This window comes from Lepisosteus platostomus, chromosome 5, assembly GCF_059453375.1.
Source record: "Lepisosteus platostomus isolate fLepPlt1 chromosome 5, fLepPlt1.hap1, whole genome shotgun sequence".
Taxonomy (NCBI): domain Eukaryota; kingdom Metazoa; phylum Chordata; class Actinopteri; order Semionotiformes; family Lepisosteidae; genus Lepisosteus; species Lepisosteus platostomus.
The window spans coordinates 4,455,051-4,471,680 of record NC_142615.1 but is presented as its reverse complement, the minus strand read 5'-3'; the positions used below and the strand labels follow the sequence as shown (position 1 = coordinate 4,471,680).

General features: G+C 46.0%; 1 long non-coding RNA gene across 6 annotated transcripts; it reads left to right on the top strand.

Annotated features, from left to right (window-relative positions):
- Positions 1 to 2,054: 2,054 nt before the first annotated feature.
- LOC148662591 (uncharacterized) lies at positions 2,055 to 14,282 on the top strand. Of its 6 annotated transcripts, XR_015936853.1 has the most exons (9): positions 2,055 to 2,859; positions 4,130 to 4,202; positions 4,288 to 4,764; positions 5,010 to 5,159; positions 5,399 to 7,642; positions 8,512 to 10,640; positions 11,076 to 11,105; positions 11,327 to 11,388; positions 11,512 to 12,641. It is a non-coding gene; the product is annotated as an uncharacterized LOC148662591 (long non-coding RNA). The 6 variants fall into 6 exon arrangements; XR_015936850.1 differs by adding an exon at positions 13,915 to 14,282 and having other exon boundaries at positions 8,512 to 11,388; positions 11,589 to 11,642; XR_015936849.1 differs by adding an exon at positions 13,912 to 14,282 and having other exon boundaries at positions 8,512 to 11,388; positions 11,589 to 11,642.
- Positions 14,283 to 16,630: the final 2,348 nt, after the last annotated feature.

Below are 16,630 nucleotides of genomic sequence, written 5' to 3'. Positions count from 1 at the left end.
GTAGCAGCGTGGGAGTGGGCGGGGCCGAGTGCGAGTTCCGGTGAAAAGGCCACACCCCCCCCAAACTGAGGGCCGGAAGCAATGATGTGATGTCACCAGGACCATTTTACAAAACAGTCTTTTCATGTTGAATGTATCTGCACACAGTGACCTGCATTAGCCCTAAGATTTCCTGTCCTGTGCCCAGCTGAGATTTATATATTTTGAAATGACATCAATTGATATCATCCAGGAGGGGCTGCACATTGGTGGCGGTAGTGGGATTCCCCATTACCTGCAAAGCGCTTTGAGTGGAGTGTCCAGAAAAGCGCTGTATAAGTGTAAGCAATTATTATTATTATTATTATTATTATTATTATTATTATTATTATTATTATTATTATATCATCCTTCATGTAATTACTGTACTTAATTCACAGGATAGATACAGTGCCTTGCGAAAGTATTCGGCCCCCTTGAACTTTTCAACCTTTTGCCACATTTCAGGCTTCAAACATAAAGATATAAATTTTTTATTTTATGTGAAGAATCACCAACAAGTGGGACACAATTGTGAAGTGGAACGAAATCTATTGGATTTTTGAAACTTTTTTAACTAATAAAAAAATGAAAAGTGGGGCGTGCAAAATTATCCGGCCCCTTTACTTTCAGTGCAGCAAACTCACTCCAGAAGTTCAGCGAGGATCTCTGAATGATCCAATGTTGTCCTAAATGACTGATGGTGATAAATAGAATCCACCTGTGTGTAATCAAGTCTCTGTATAAATGCACCTGCTCTGTGATAGTCTCAAGGTTCTGTTGAAAGCGCAGAGAGCATCATGAAGACCAAGGAACACACCAGGCAGGTCCGTAATACTGTTGTGGAGAAGTTTAAAGCCGGATTTGGATACAAAAAGATTTCCCAAGCTTCAAACATCCCAAGGAGCACTGTGCAAGCGATCATCTTGAAATGGAAGGAGTATCAGACCACTGCAAATCTACCAAGACCTGGCCGTCCCTCTAAACTTTCAGCTCAGACAAGGAGAAGACTGATCAGAGATGCAGCCAAGAGGCCCATGATCACTCTGGATGAACTGCAGAGAACTACAGCTGAGGTGGGAGAGTCTGTCCATAGGACAACAATCAGTCTTACACTGCACAAATCTGGCCTTTATGGAAGAGTGGCAAGAAGAAAGCCATTTCTCAAAGATATCCATAAAAAGTCTTGTCTAAAGTTTGCCACAAGCCACCTGGGAGACACCCCAAACATGTGGAAGAAGGTGCTCTGGTCAGATGAAACCAAAATCGAACTTTTTGGCCACAATGCAAAACGATATGTTTGGCGTAAAAGCAACACAGCTCATCACCCTCAACACACCATCCCCACTGTCAAACATGGTGGTGGCAGCATCATGGTTTGGGCCTGCTTTTCTTCAGCAGGGACAGGGAAGATGGTTAAAATTGAGGGGAAGATGGATGCAGCCAAATACAGGACCATTCTGGATGAAAACCTGTTGGAGTCTGCAAAAGACCTGAAACTGGGACGGAGATTTATCTTCCAACAAGACAATGATCCCAAACATACAGCAAAATCTACAAAGGAATGGTTCACAAATAAACGTATCCAGGTGTTTGAATGGCCAAGTCAAAGTCCAGACCTGAATCCAATCGAGAATCTGTGGAAAGAGCTGAAAACTGCTGTTCACAAACGCTCTCCATCCAACCTCACTGAGCTCGAGCTGTTTTGCAAGGAAGAATGGGCAAGAATTTCAGTCTCTCGATGTGCAAAACTGATAGAGACATACCCCAAGCGACTTGCAGCTGTAATCGCAGCAAAAGGTGGCTCTACAAAGTATTAACGCAAGGGGGCCGAATAATTTTGCACGCCCCACTTTTCATTTTTTTATTAGTTAAAAAAGTTTCAAAAATCCAATAGATTTCGTTCCACTTCACAATTGTGTCCCACTTGTTGGTGATTCTTCACATAAAATAAAAAATTTATATCTTTATGTTTGAAGCCTGAAATGTGGCAAAAGGTTGAAAAGTTCAAGGGGGCCGAATACTTTCGCAAGGCACTGTACTTCTGTCATGTACAGAGCAGATGTATATATTTTAAAGGACATGAAATTCTCCCATCTTCCATGCAGTCTCATATTTCATGATATATCATGTACAGAACTGAGATTTATGTATTTCAAATGAAATGAAAAAGCTTCTTATTTCAAAAAGGTTCTTATTTCATTAGGCAAATATTTCTATCATTTACAGAACGGATTTATATTTTTGAAATGACATGAAATTCTATCATCTTTCATATCATGACTTGTTTCATGAGATAGATCATGTACAGAACTGAGATTTATCATTTTGAAATGTCATACAATTCTAATTCAATGTACATATTGCGTTGGACAAATATTTCGATCAGGTACAGACCCATCTTAACATTTATGAACGTAATTAATAAGCTTACTCTGCAATTCTCTAAGATAGATCACACGGTCAGCTCTGCCCTGAGTTGTTTTAAAAAGATCAAAAGTCATTTTTAGGAAATGTTATTTTTTTTAAGCTGAATGCACGTTTTACGTTCTGTTTGCTGTTTCTTATAATTGTTACAGAGGTAAAGTGCCTTTTCAAGCGAAATTATTTTCAGATGCATTCTTCAGAAACTGAACTTGCGTTTTCAATAAAGTTTCTTGACTCTTAATTGCTTAATTGATGAAGTCTCCTGATTGCCCGGGGTGCGATCTCACTCAGGTGGTGTGAGAGAGGTCTGTGGTCCAGAGCGGAGGGAAACGTCATTTGTCCGATCAGATCACAGGAGAGAGAGCGGAGGTTCTGTCGTGATCACAGTAGAGCTGACTGGGCTCGGAAGCAGAGGTACCGCGTGTGGGTGATGTACAGTGTTCAGCGCAAACTTCATACTGACCGCTGTGGGTCAGTTCTAACGAGCTCTCGGAGAGCACGCTGCTGTCTGGAGAAGAGCTACAGCTCTGAGCTCAATGCTACGAAAAACCGTGCGGAGTCAAGTTGGAGACCAGCTGAACTTGTGCTTAATACACAAAGGGCTCAGCATTGCTGTCTTAATTAGCACGAAGTACAAGACGCTCTGAGTCGGAGCATTTCAATTAATTTAAACCGTAAATGAATGTTGGTCGCGTTAATATAGAACTATTACTTTGTGTCGTGTTTATGTTTAACGGGATGTTCCTGTTTTTAATTTAACAGGGTCATTCATGCTAAATTATACCAGATGAGTGTACGAGATTACTAACGCCATACTCAAGTGCAATCAGTCCCGACACAAACGAGAGCAGCAGTTGCGGGTTTGAATTTGAACGCGAATCCTATTGAAGCGGGTTTTATTTGCACTGATAAATGACGAAGATTCATACAGAGATTCTTCAGATGTAAGCGAACGTTTTTTTCGGTTGTATGTACAATATATACATTTGTGTCTGCACAAGTCTTCTGCACATTTAGGGGAGACCTGCTGCACTTTATCTAAGTGTGTTTTTAATTTGTGTGAAGTTGGAGACCAGCTGAACTCGTGCTTAATACACAAAAGGGCTCAGCATTGCTGTCCTAATTAGCACGAACTACAAGACGCTCTGAGTCGGAGCATTTCAATTAATTTAAACTTTGTGTCGTGTTTGTGTATAACGGGCTGTTGCTAAATTTAATTTTAGAGGCTCATTCATGCTAAATTATACCAGGTGAGGGTACGAGACCACAACGTTTGATTTTGAAGGCGAATCCTATTGAAGCGGCTTTTATTTGCACTGATAAATGATGAAGATTCATACGGAGATCCTTCATTTGTAAGCGAACGTTTATACATACAACCAAAATTAATTTATACATTTGTGTCTGCACAAGTCGTCTGTACTTTTAGTGGGCGACAAGTTGCAATTTATCCCAGTTTGTTTTTGATCTGTGTAACGTCTCTATTTGAGGCTGCGAGTTAGTTACGGTTTGTCCAACAGTGGACAAAGGCGAGGACCACATCTTCCTCACCGCGGAGTCGGTCAATAGTGACAAAAAGCACCGGCTAATGTCCAGAAACGTTTGTATTTTTTTTTACACGGCTCAGAAAATAAGGTACTGGTACGTGGTTTCATCTTATTTTTTGCTTGTATGTGTCTGCAAGGACCTGAGGGCGTCTGATCAGGGGAGCTACAGAGTGAGGGACCTTCAGGGAAACACTATCGTCACTGTGGGAGGTGAGCAGGTCTACAGTAGGGTCACTAGTGGGCTCTATATTCTTGGCAGAGTGTTCTTATATCATCTGTCCTGATTGTCTTTCAGCTCACAGAGACACTGTCACCCTGCAGCCTGGAGCCTCTCTGTCTGTCCCCCTGTTCACTGGAGAGCCAGTGGAGGTGCTGTTTGACCCTGCAGGAGCTGGAGACTCGACCTCAGTGTGTTCTGTCCAGAACAGCACAGCCCACTGTGTCCCCCAGTACAGAGACAGAGTGTCGGTGCAGAACAGCTCTCTGACACTGTACTCCCTCACTCCAGCTGATCAGGGGAGCCCTGAGGGACCTTCAGGGAAACACTATCAGCACTGTGATTGTCACTGTGGGAGGTGAGCAGGTCTACAGTAGGGTCACTAGAGGGGTCTACACTCCTGACAGAGGGGGTTCTTATATCGCTCTCAGTCCTGATGGTCTTCCAGCTCCACTCACTCTCCCAGTCTGAGAATTGAGAGGCTCAGAGAGATGGACTGCACTACCAGAGACAGAGGAGAGATCCACATCACAAAAGGCACCAGACTGCTTACAGGTGGGGACAAATCACACTCTTTTCTTTATGTAGGGCGTGGCAGGATGTGATCTCAATATTTAGAGACGAACTGCGGCAGACCCGTCTTGTTTGTTGTAGAAAAAACAACTCATTGTAGTCTCTCGTCTACCCTCACTTTCCTGTTGGCTGAATACAAGCTGGGGCAGGAGCATGAAATTAATAATGACACTGAGGTGGAGAACTCCTTGCTTGTGCTGAAGGGTTTTTGATCTTCCTTCTTGTAGTTTACAGGAAGCCCACCCTCGGCACTCGAACCCGGAGCCCTGCCCAGCCTGATGGGAGATCCCAGCATGAGTGAGTCTGATCTTCACCCTGTTCTCTGCTCTCCTTCTGCCTGTGTGTCCACTGGCTCAGTCACCGAGCAGGAGAGAGAGGTGAGTGAGACACACCTGTCCTGTATTTATACAGTCTAGAGACGCGCGGTACAGAGACGCACCTGACCTGTGTTTATACTGTACAGAGCAGAGACAGCTACTTCACTGTCAGGTTAAGTGTGGTTGTAGGTTCGAGTATCACCAGCTATTTTGAGCATGTGATGTTCATCTTAATATCTGACCAAGTATGAATACGTCAGTAAAGCTTATTATTGTTTGTCTCCAATTCTTCTCGCAAGCCCACGAAATTCCCTGGGAAAATGCAGACAGAAGTTTGGAACAGTTCAGCGGAAGTCTGCAGGTGTCCCTTAATGAAGGCTGGTTTTGTACCAAAACAACTGAAAACCTGACGGAGAATTAACGAGGACTCCTTTTCTTGGAAATTCTCTGCATGTGTTAACCACTAAACCAGACAAACTCTTCAGTCTGTTTCCTGAATTAGTTTATTTGCCTGTTTACTGTGCTTGGGATTCACTGGAATGGTGAGTCACTAAGCCAGTGTGTCTCTGTGTTCACTGTAAAGGTGAGAGGAGTGGGGTACCAGCTGGGTGAGAGCTGGAGGAGTGGGGTACCAGACAGTTGAAGCCAAGGAACATTCCTGTGTGACAGTGAACACGCTCAACCGAGATCTCTGTGGGATCCTGAAGGAGGAAAAGTCAAGAGGGAGGACAGACACCCCAACGTCGGAGCTCTCTCCCAGTCGGACACCAGGGGTCCCGACGCCCACATCCTCCCCCATCGGCTCCATCTCTCCGGTCGTGTCGTCTGGACGTCGGACTCCAGGATCTCAGGGAAGGTTCCCTCCTCCCAGCCCGGCTCAGGCCTGAGGAGTCTGGAAGATCTGTGAGAAGATCTCCTGGAAGAAACTCCTCCTGGACCTCGACTCTAGGAGGAGCCCAGCACCTGGACCCCCAGAAGACTCAGGATGACCAGGAGGAGCCCAGGGGTTTCAGAATAAGGAGGAGGAGGAGCCCAGTGGTGCTACAACAATGAAGAGGAGCCCAGGGGTGTCAGAACCCCCAAACAAGGTGAGGAAGGGATAAGAGAGCCTGTGGACAACACGCCTGTGTCTTTCCAGGACGGGTCACCAGAACAGCAGCTCTGCGCCGGAGCAGTCGGGACTTGGTGGAGCACAGGCTGCCTTCAGGCATGTTTATTCCCAACAGGAGCCAGGTCAGACCCTGTACCACGCAGGAGAGGGCACCCCCAGACCTGTAGTTAGAAGTCAAGAGGGTGTTCTCGACCGGTCAGCACAGGAGGGGACAGGGAACTGTTCATTTGTTTATTACAAAATGGTTTGTTTTCAAGGAAATTAATACTCGTGTTTAGACCATTTGTGTTATTTTGCGAAATGATTACAAAATGTTTGGGGAACTGGAAACTGTAGCGTTTTAAGCAAATACACACATGTAGTCTGCTATGTCTGTTAAGAGCTGTTTAATATTAAAGACCCACCAGTGTGTGTCCTTCTTGATAGTGTTAAAGTCTTAATAGGGATGTGCAGATTTGGATATTTCAGGTCAGTTTTATACACAAAATCAATTTTTTTTAATGTGATAAACCGGTGCTTTAATATGAGCTTTCAAACCTCACTAAATGCTAGAAAGAAAGTATTTTGTGTTGTCAAATGACATTTTCAACTCTGGATATAATAATACTGACCCACAAGAAATACCCAATGACTTTATAATAGAGAATTATTTGTTTACAGCATTAAATAGCAAAAGATGCACACAGCTGCTCTAAAAGTAATCAATAAAACAGGTCTCATTATTTTTTTGAGAGATGGCGTTTGTGGTATCTGTGCTGGCATAATGTAAATAGTTCATTATATAAAAACAACCGAAAGATGGAAAGCAATAGACTTTATTTTGTGTGGTATTTGTAGATCCTTTCATTGTTAAACAAAAAAGAAAAACATTTCTACAGAGGCAGCTACATGACACCCTCTCAAAACAACAGATTTTGCTGATGCACATGAACATGAGCGAGAGTCAGAGAGAGTGGAGCTGAGACAGAGGGACTGTTCTCAGTTCTGTTTCTCTGTCTTGAGTCATTTTCACTCCACAGCTTTTCCCTGAAAGCTGAGTCCTTCCAGGTTTGTTTTACAGGCTGATCTTATAAATCAACACCTAGACTGTAGATGTGTGCTGTTTCTTCTTACTTCAGGGGGGAATTTGATCATTTAAAATCCATTAGAGTGTATTTGCTAATAAGATTGCTTCAGTCAGAACCAGTGTTTTTTAGACACCAGGTGATGTTTTGCATGAATGTTGGTTATTTTGAGTTTCCCAGAGGTGGTAGCAGGACCCCAGAGGACAGGGTGTCCCCAAGGAGGGTGAGACCACCGTCTACTCTGACCTCAGGACATGTCTTGTGCAGGGGGCAGCAGAGCTCAGATCGACCCAGTGTTCACTGGAATAGAAGATTACTGGCTGTTCACTGTGGTGCTTATTCTGTGTGATGGACAGACACTGTACTGGGTATTCAGTATAATAATCACTTAACTCTGTTTTCATTATGAGGGACAATGACTTTACTGTGTGTTCACTGGAATAATCACCATACTGGGTGTTCAGTATAATCACTGTACTGGGTATTCAATATACTAATTGCTGAACTGTTTTCAGTGAGGGACAATCGCTGTACTGGGTTTTTGGTATAGTCAATTTACTGGGTATGCGGTATAATCACTGTACTGGGTGTTCACTGTAATAATCTCTGCGCTGTGTATTCAGTATCATAACTGAACTCCATATTCACTATGACAGTCACTATACTGGGTGTTCACCGTTATAATCGCTGCACTAAGTATTCACTAAAAGTTGCTCAACTGGATATTCACTATAATAATCACTGCACTGAGTGTTCACTGTAATCACTGCACTGGGTATTAATATTCACTGTACTGGGTATTGATAATCACTGTACTGGGTGTTCACTGTAATCATCACTGTACTGGGTATTGATAATCAGTGTACTGGGTGTTCACTGTTATAATCACTGCACTAGGTATTCACTAAAAGTTGCTCAACTGGATATTCACTGTACTGGGTGTTCACTAATATCACTGTACTAGGTATTGATAATCAGTGTACTGGGTGTTCACTGTACTAGGTATTGATAATCAGTGTACTGGGTGTTCACTGTAATCACTGTACTGGGTATTGATAATCAATGTACTGGGTGTTCACTGTTATAATCACTGCACTAGGTATTCACTAAAAGTTGCTCAACTGGATATTCACTATAATCACTGTACTGGGTGTTTGCTGTAATAATCACTGCACGGTGTATTCAGTGTGCTGTCTGTTAATCACTGTACAGATAAATCCCTGTGTTTTGGTAATAGGTGGGCCCCTGAGAAGACTGCCGAACCCAGAAGAGGGAATGTAATTGGAGAGGAGGGTGAGGTGAGCTGATCATTGTCTTGATGAGAGCAGTGGGTGTTGGGGTATCTGCTGGGTGAGAGCGAGAGTGGGGGTATCAGGCTACCGAATTATTTGTGGGAAAATTTCAAGTCAAGAGGAAGGACAGACACCCCGACATCGGAGCTCTCTCCCAGTCGGACACCAGGAGCCCCAACGCCCACATCCTCCCCCATCGGCTCCATCTCTCCGGTCGTGTCGTCTGGACGTCGGACTCCAGGATCTCGGGGAAGGTTCCCTCCTCCCAGCCCGGCTCAGGCCTGAGGAGTCTGGGAGAAGCCAACAGGGAGAAACTCCTCCTGGACCTCGACTCTGGGAGGAGCCCCAGTGCCTGGACCCCTGGAAGACTCAGGCTGGCCAGGAGGAGGAGCCCAGCGCCTGGACCCCCCAAAGACTGGACCCCAAAGAAGACTCTGGATGACCAGGAGGAGCACAGAGGTATCGGAATAAGGAGGAGGAGGAGCCCAGTGGTGCCACAACAATGAAGGGGAGCCAAGGGGTGTCGGAACCCCCAAACAAGGTGAGGAAGGGATAAGAGAGCCTGTGAACAACACGCCTGTCTTTGCAGGATGGGTCACCAGAACAGCAGCTCTGGGCCGGAGCAGTCGGGACTCGGTGGAGCACAGGCTGCCTTCAGTCATGTTTATTCCCAACAGGAGCCAGGTCAGACCCTGTACCACGCAGGAGAGGGCACCCCCCTGACCTGCAGTTAGAAGTCAAGAGGGTGTTCTTGACCGGTCAGCACAGGAGGGGACAGGGTACCCCATCAGCACTGAAGGGCATGGGGCGCCAGGCAGGTGAGTGCAGACCAGGTGAGTCTCTCCTTCACTGGCTGTCCCTCGCAGGCGACGCTGGTCTTACATGATCGGACCAATCTGGGATCCACAGACTCCGAGTAGGAGTCGTCTCGGGGAGACATCCAGGGTGTCCTGATCTCTTGCCTGCTGGAGCCTGTGAGGGTGACTATGACGATGAAGAGCTGCAGGTGACCCTGATTCAGGCTGCTCCTTGGAGATGAGCTCCAGGCGGCGAGCCAGTGGACTCTTCCTATCGGGGCTCCAGGGGGTGACCCTCAGGGCTGTGTCCTGACCTCCTGCTGTCTCTCGCCCCCAAGGACCTGGTCAGTGTGTTGTTGACACTACACTCTCGTACCCGAGTCCAACACAAACCTCCAGCCTGAGCACAAGGTCAGGTTAGTCCTGTCACTCCTGTGTCACACTCAGGGCATGAACACACAACCCTACTAGTGAGAGACGAGAACTGTTATAAAGTTACTAGAGCCTGGTGAAGTATTGTTATTGTTGAATTAACAAAATCTTGAGTGACAGGTGAGCGCTTGGCTGAACACAGATGACGAGGCGCAGAGCCAGACTGCTGCCCTCAGACACACAGACCAGCTGTCACAGCTGTGCAGCCTACAGCAGCGTGTCCTGGAATGGAGGTGGGATGCTCTCTCCTGTCTCTCGTTCCCCTTTTCCAATAAGTCCAGCAGCTGACACTGGGAAAACATGTACGTATGAAGATTGAACCCTCTCCTGTTTCCTTTTCCCTAATTTTCCAGGATGTCCAGGGGCAGACAGTGGAGAGACAAGTATGGCTGGGATAGAGGTTGGATGTTCTCTCCTATAATCTTTTCCCTCATTTTTCTAGGATGCCCATAAAATTGACAGTGGGAAGACGGGTATGGAGGAGGAGTTGGAATGGAGGTTGATGCTCTCTCCTGTCTCTTTTTTTCCCTAATTTTCCAGGATGTCCAGAGGCTGACATGGGGGAGACAGGTGTGGATAGGAAGATGGAATGGGGATTGATGGTCTCTCCTGTCTCCAGCAGCGTCTCCTGCTCTCTGAGCTGAAAAACCAAAATGTCAGGGGTCAGAGGTCAAGATGGACTCCAGTGCAGGGGCAGCCAGTGGGAAGACCAGTGTGGATGGAGGTTGACGCTCTGTCCTGTGTTCATTTCTGTAGTTTTCCAGAGTGTCCAGAGGCAGACAGAAGATAGGTTATCCAGTGGCTGACGGTGGGAAGACCAGAATGGATAAGGAGTTGGGATAGAGGTGGGATGCTCTCTCCTGTCTTGCATTTCCCTTTTCCATTTTCCAGGCTGGCCAGTGGGAAGATGGGTATGGCTGGGAGTTGGGATAGAGGTTGGTTACCTCTCCTGTAACTTTTCCATAATTTTACAGGATGTCCAAAAGAATTGACAGTGGGAAGACAGATTGGAGTTTGGATGCTGTCTAGGATGTCTGGAAAACAGCCAGTGGGAAGACCAGCGTGGATGAAGTGTTGGGATGGAGGTTGACACTGTCCCGTGTTCATTTCTGTAGTTTTCCAGAATGTCCAGTGGCAGACAGTGGGAAGACGGGTATGGATGAGGAGTTGGAATGGATGCTCACTCCTGTCTACTGCCTCAGTCCAGAGGCTGCCAGTGGGAAGATGGGTATGAAAGGTGTTGGGATTGACATTGGACTGTATTTTCCTTAAACGTCCAGGCTGGCCAGAGGCCGATAGTGGGAAGACAGGTATGTATGAAGATTGAACCCTCTCCTGTACTCTTGTTCCCTAACTTTCCAGGATGTTCTGAGGAATACTGTGGGAAGACTGGTATAGATTGGGGGTTGGATGCTATCTACCGTTTCTTTTCCCTAATTTTCCAGGATGTCCAGAAAAATCAGTGGGAACACCAGTGTGGATGAAGTGTTGGGATGGAGGTTGACACTCTGTCCTGTGTTCATTTCTGTAGTTTTCCAGGATGTCCTGAGGCTGCCAGTGGGAAGATGGTATGGATGAGGAGTTGGGATAGAAGTTAGCTGCTCCCTCTGTTTTTTTTTCTTCCTTTTCAAGGAAAGGGGCAGAGGCTGACATTGTGGAAGACATGCACGTATGAAGATTGAACCCTGTCCTGAGTTCTTCTCCCTAATTTTCCAGGATGTTCACAAGCAGACAGTCGAGAGGCAGGTGTAGTGTTGGGATTGATGCTGAACTCTCTCGACTGTGTTTTCCAGGCTGGCCAGGGGCAGATAGTGGGAAGACGGGTATGGCTGGGAGTTGGGATGGAGGTGAGGAGCTCTTTCCTGTCTCTTTCTTCCTCCTTGTGTCGGTCTCTGTGACGTCTCTCTGCCGGTCTCTTGAGCTGTGTGTCTTTCTCTCAGTCCAGCTGCTTGTGCTCTGTAAAACACTACACTTCTGCAGTATTAAACAGGGCTTTTTGACTGTGGATTGCAGGTTTGATTCCAGAGGGGGACACAGTCTTGTACCCCAGAGTGAGGTACTTTGCTCAGATAGACTGTTCTGATCATGGTTATCAGTGGCTGTACTGTAGGGAGTGGAGTGTTGACAATGGTGTACTCAATTCTCGAGAGTATTGTACCTTAATACACTGACACATCTATGTGTTGAACTTTCACCTGTACTAAGCTTTGTTACTCAATGATGTATACGAGTGTGCCGAAGTCTCTTATCATACTTTAATACCCACACATGTGTACTGTATTCCCATCTCCCCTGAGTGTTAATACTGGTAATCCTCACACTAGTATACATAACTCTCCTGTCCTGAGCTTTAATCCTCAATGACAGACCTGTGTGCTGAGCTATCCTATGGACTGTACTGTAATATTTAAAGCAGCGTGCTGAAGTTGTACTTAATTTAATTCTCACACTGACACACGAGTGCTGAACTATACTGTGCTTTCATACTCAAAAGTGTGTACTGACCCCTCATGTGGACTGTAGTATCATACTTAAACCAGTGCTAAATTCTCACCTTTACTGTGCTTTAATCCTCAAACCTGTGTGCTCAGCTCTCACCTGGACTGTACTGAAATACTTAAACCAGTGTTGTGCTGATCTCTAACTTGTAAGTGAGCTTTAATATTCTGTCACATGGATGTATGCTGAAATTTCATCTATAGTGTACTTTAATACTTGAATCTGTGTGCTACACTCTTACCTTGATTGAGTTTTAATACTCTGACACCTGTGTGCTTTACTCTCACTTGCTTTAAAATTTCTCAGATCAGTGTGGTCAGCTCTGGACTAAAAAACTTAAACCAGTGTTTTTTCCTGTGCTTTAATACAGAAACCTGTGTGCTCATCTCTCACCTCGAGTGTACTCAACACAACGGGTACTTTTTTCCAGTGTTTTTAATACTGAAGCCTGTGTTCTGAACTCTCATCTCCACTGAACTGTAATGCGTGGTAATACTTAAACCTGTAAATGTAACTGACTGTACTTTAATACTTCAATCTGTGTCTTCAGGTCTCACCTGGACTGTACTGAAATACTTAAACCAGGGGGTGAGCTTGTACTGAGCTTTAATATTCAGTGACATGTATGCTGAGCCTTCATCTGTAGTGTACTTCAATACTCAAATCTTTGTGCTACACTCTTACCTACTGAGTTTCAGTACTCAATGACACCCCTGTGTGCTTTACTCTCACCTTTGCTGTACTATAATTGTAAACCTAGTGTGCTGATCCCTAACTTGTAAGTGAGTTTTAATACGCAGTGACATGCATGCTAAACCTTCACAAGCAGTGTATTTTAATACTCAAATCTGTGGGCCGGACTGTCAGCTGTACTATTACAATACTCAGCCCTGTGATGAACTGTAACCTGTATTGTGTTGAAATACTCGGATGTGAATTGGTATTATTTTGCAGTGCTCAGACTTGTTCTGAACTCTCAGCTGTACTGAGCTTTAATATTCAGTGACGTCTATGCTCAACCTTCATCTATAGTGTACTTTAATACTTGAATCGGTGTGCTACACTCTTACCTTGACTGAGATTCAATACTCAATGACACACCTGTGTGCTTTACTCTAACCTTTATTAAAAAAAATAAATAAATTCTCAGATCTGTGTTCAGTTCTCACTTGGACTGTACAAAAATACTTAATCTAGGGTGCCGATCTCTTGTTCGGATTGAACTTTAATACTCAGTGCTACAACCATTTCTTAAACCTTCGCTCGCAGTGTATTTTAATACTCAGGTCCTAGTGTTGACATTAACTGTCCTATTGTCAGACTCAGCCCTGTGTCCTGTGCTATTATAATGCATATAATACCCAGACCTGGGTAGTGTATGGTGATGTGAACCGTCACTTGTATTGTGTTATAGTACCTGGACTTGTCTGCTATTCTGTGCTGTGAACTCTCACCTGTATTGTGCTGTAATACCCAGCCATCTGTACTGTACTACAATGTAATAACCAGAGCAGTGTACCACACTGTCACCTGTACTCCTATTATAATACTGAACTGTCCCTTCTAACAGTTGTGTAGAAAGCTCCACAGCTGAAATGTTTCCTTTCTTCTCTTCAGTAGGTGAGAAAGTTGGCCTTGTTCCTTTGCTGCCTCCCCAAGCAGATGTAGCCCTCTCGTTGATCTGTGTTGTAACACTCAGTCCTGTGTACTGTGCTGTTGTGAAATTGAAGAGTGGCGTGTTGAACTGTCACTTGTACTGTTTATTAATGCTCAGAGTTGTGTACTGTGTTGTAATACAAGGACTGCTGTACTAAACTGTTCCTTGTACAATGTTGTAACACTCAAGTCTCTGTACTGTATTTCTGTGTAATACAGATTGTGGATTATTGCAAAATGTCAGCGGTACTTGATTGTAATACTCCAACCTGTATTGTGCTATTATGTGAACTGTTACTGCTGTTGTGTTGTAATACTTATGGTTAAAACTGTCACCTAACTGTTTAGGCACAATTTATTTTTCCCCAGTTCTAGCCCATCTGGTTTTGGTTTTTTTTTTTTACCTGGTCTTTCCCTTCGCGCTGGGAGTATGAACATGCACCTCCAGTGCCTTAGTTCGGTGCTGTGGTCATCATGAGGTTAACTTGTTTCAAGGGGGGAAGGCTGATCTCTCCAGTGTTCTTTGGGGGTGAGACCCTAGATGTGTTTTTAAGGTTGTAACGCTCCCTGATTCAACTGCTGTGAGCTGCGCTAAGGTTATTGGAGATGCGTGGGACTCGGGGCTGGAGTTGTGCTTCAGGACAGAGCTCTGGGTGGTGTCTGTGTGCCGGTAGAAGGAATGTCCCCTGGGCGAAACGGCACCTGTGTGCAGCAGGAGCTGTGTGCAAACACACCACCCCTGTCTGAAAGGCAAGAGAGCTGACTGGGCTGTGAGTGAAGCCGGTAAGTACCAGTGAGTGAATATTAATCCACCTGCTGCCTCTGGGCAGGAGGGATCGAGGTTGAGCAGGAGCTCTTACCTGTGCAAGAGGGAGAGAACGGGTTACTATTCCACAGGGACAACTGGTCTGCTTTCTCTTCAATATAATGCACCTCCTTGCTATTTGGCTCCCTGGTACAGGTGGAGCAGTGTTGGAGTGTGTGTGTGTGTAAGATGGGCCAAGGGAGTGGGGTCGTGTTACTTTCTCACTGGGACTGTCATGCTGCAGGACTTCATGAACTAGGACTTCATGAACTATGTTTCCCAGCATGCCATGGGGGAAAATGGTGGCCAATGAGCTGCCTCCCCTTGGTTAATGAGGCTCAGCTGGTGTATATAAGGAGGGTATGGGAGCTCAGCTCCTACAGAGGGGTGAAAGGTGGAGGCAGTAGTTTGATCAGTGAGTTGGACTTGTGGGTGGGAAGAAAACATTTGAGCGGCGGAGAAACTGGCAGCGGTTTTAAGAAGGGAAGAGAGGGAGGGAGAAGTGGGGTGGTTCTCGGTGAACGAGGAGCGGTCCTGGGGACTGGGTTCAGATTTTATTCATCTCTTCCTTCATCTGTTCTCGCCCCTGGGAGCAGGATCTGTGTTCCTGGTGTTTGAAGGCCAGTGGGGGGGCTCTGCGGTGCAGGCTGGGCCAGTGTTTCTCTTTTCTCTCAGAGGAGGCTCTGCAGGAGCCCTCCAGAACGTCTTGAACTAGACTGGACAGGGGCCCTTATTACTTCCTGGGCTTGTTTCTCAGGGACCTGGTGTGGACGTGTGCTGGTGACCATCCAGTCATTTGACACCCCTCCTACTCAGACCCTCAGCAACAGGGATCAGGAGTTCCAGCAGGGCAGCTCTGGGCACAAACACTCACAGCCACAAGGGAAGGGATCGCAGTGCTCTTTATTCACAGAGAGGGACACAGCAGGCCAGAAACCACAAGACAGACCCTCGCTCTTACCTGGAGCCACCACCAGCTTCAAACCAGACCTGTGGCAAGAAAGCCAGCACTCCCAGTTCCCAGGGTCAGCAGTCCAACACAACACAGCAGCAGCAGCACAGCTCTGAAGCTCCTCTCTCCTGCTCCACTCAGCACAACCACTCTCTTCCCCAGCCAAGGCCGGACTGAAGGGCTCCGCTGCCTGCTTTTTAAATGTCTCCCGACCAATGGGCTTCCACCAATGAGCCAGGTAATTGTGCTTCGGCATGGCCTGCTGGGAAATGGAGTTGACATCCTGCTGCCTGAACCTGCTGTCCCTCACAGCGTCCAGAGCGAAGCTGTTCCTGAAGTAGCTGAGCCCGTCGGCGAGGGAAATAAATCCAATTCCAATAAAAAAGAGCAAGTAGTCTTCTCGGGTGAATAAAATAATAGTTGTCGACGTTTGTGAGAATTAAATGTAAAACACTTGTCCTGTGGAGGATTTGAACCTGTAGGCTAGAGGGGAGCAGGCGAGAGCTCTTCCACAGAGCCACCGTGTCTCTCTGCAGGCTGGGGCTCCTGTGGGCTCTTGGTCTTCCCAGCTCAGGGTTCAAAACTGAGGGATAAAAGACAGACTGAATGAGCTCTCCTTCAGGCCAGGAGCCAGTGGAGGAGTGGAGATGGTGCTGAGCTCATGACCAGGAGGTTGTGGGTTCAAGTCCTGGTTAAGAGCTTAGGTGGGTTTGCAGTGTGATCCTCCCCAGCAGTGACAGGGTGAGAAGTAAAAGCCCACAGCCCTCATGTTTTTAGTGTGTTATGGTCCACAAGAATTAAATTAACAAAAGTTCCTGATCCTTCCAGGATTTGAACCCACAACCTCCAGGCAGAAGGCCAGAGATCTTCCCCTGAGCCATAGTGTGCCTTTGTAGGGCTGGGGCTCCTGTGGGCTCTTGGTC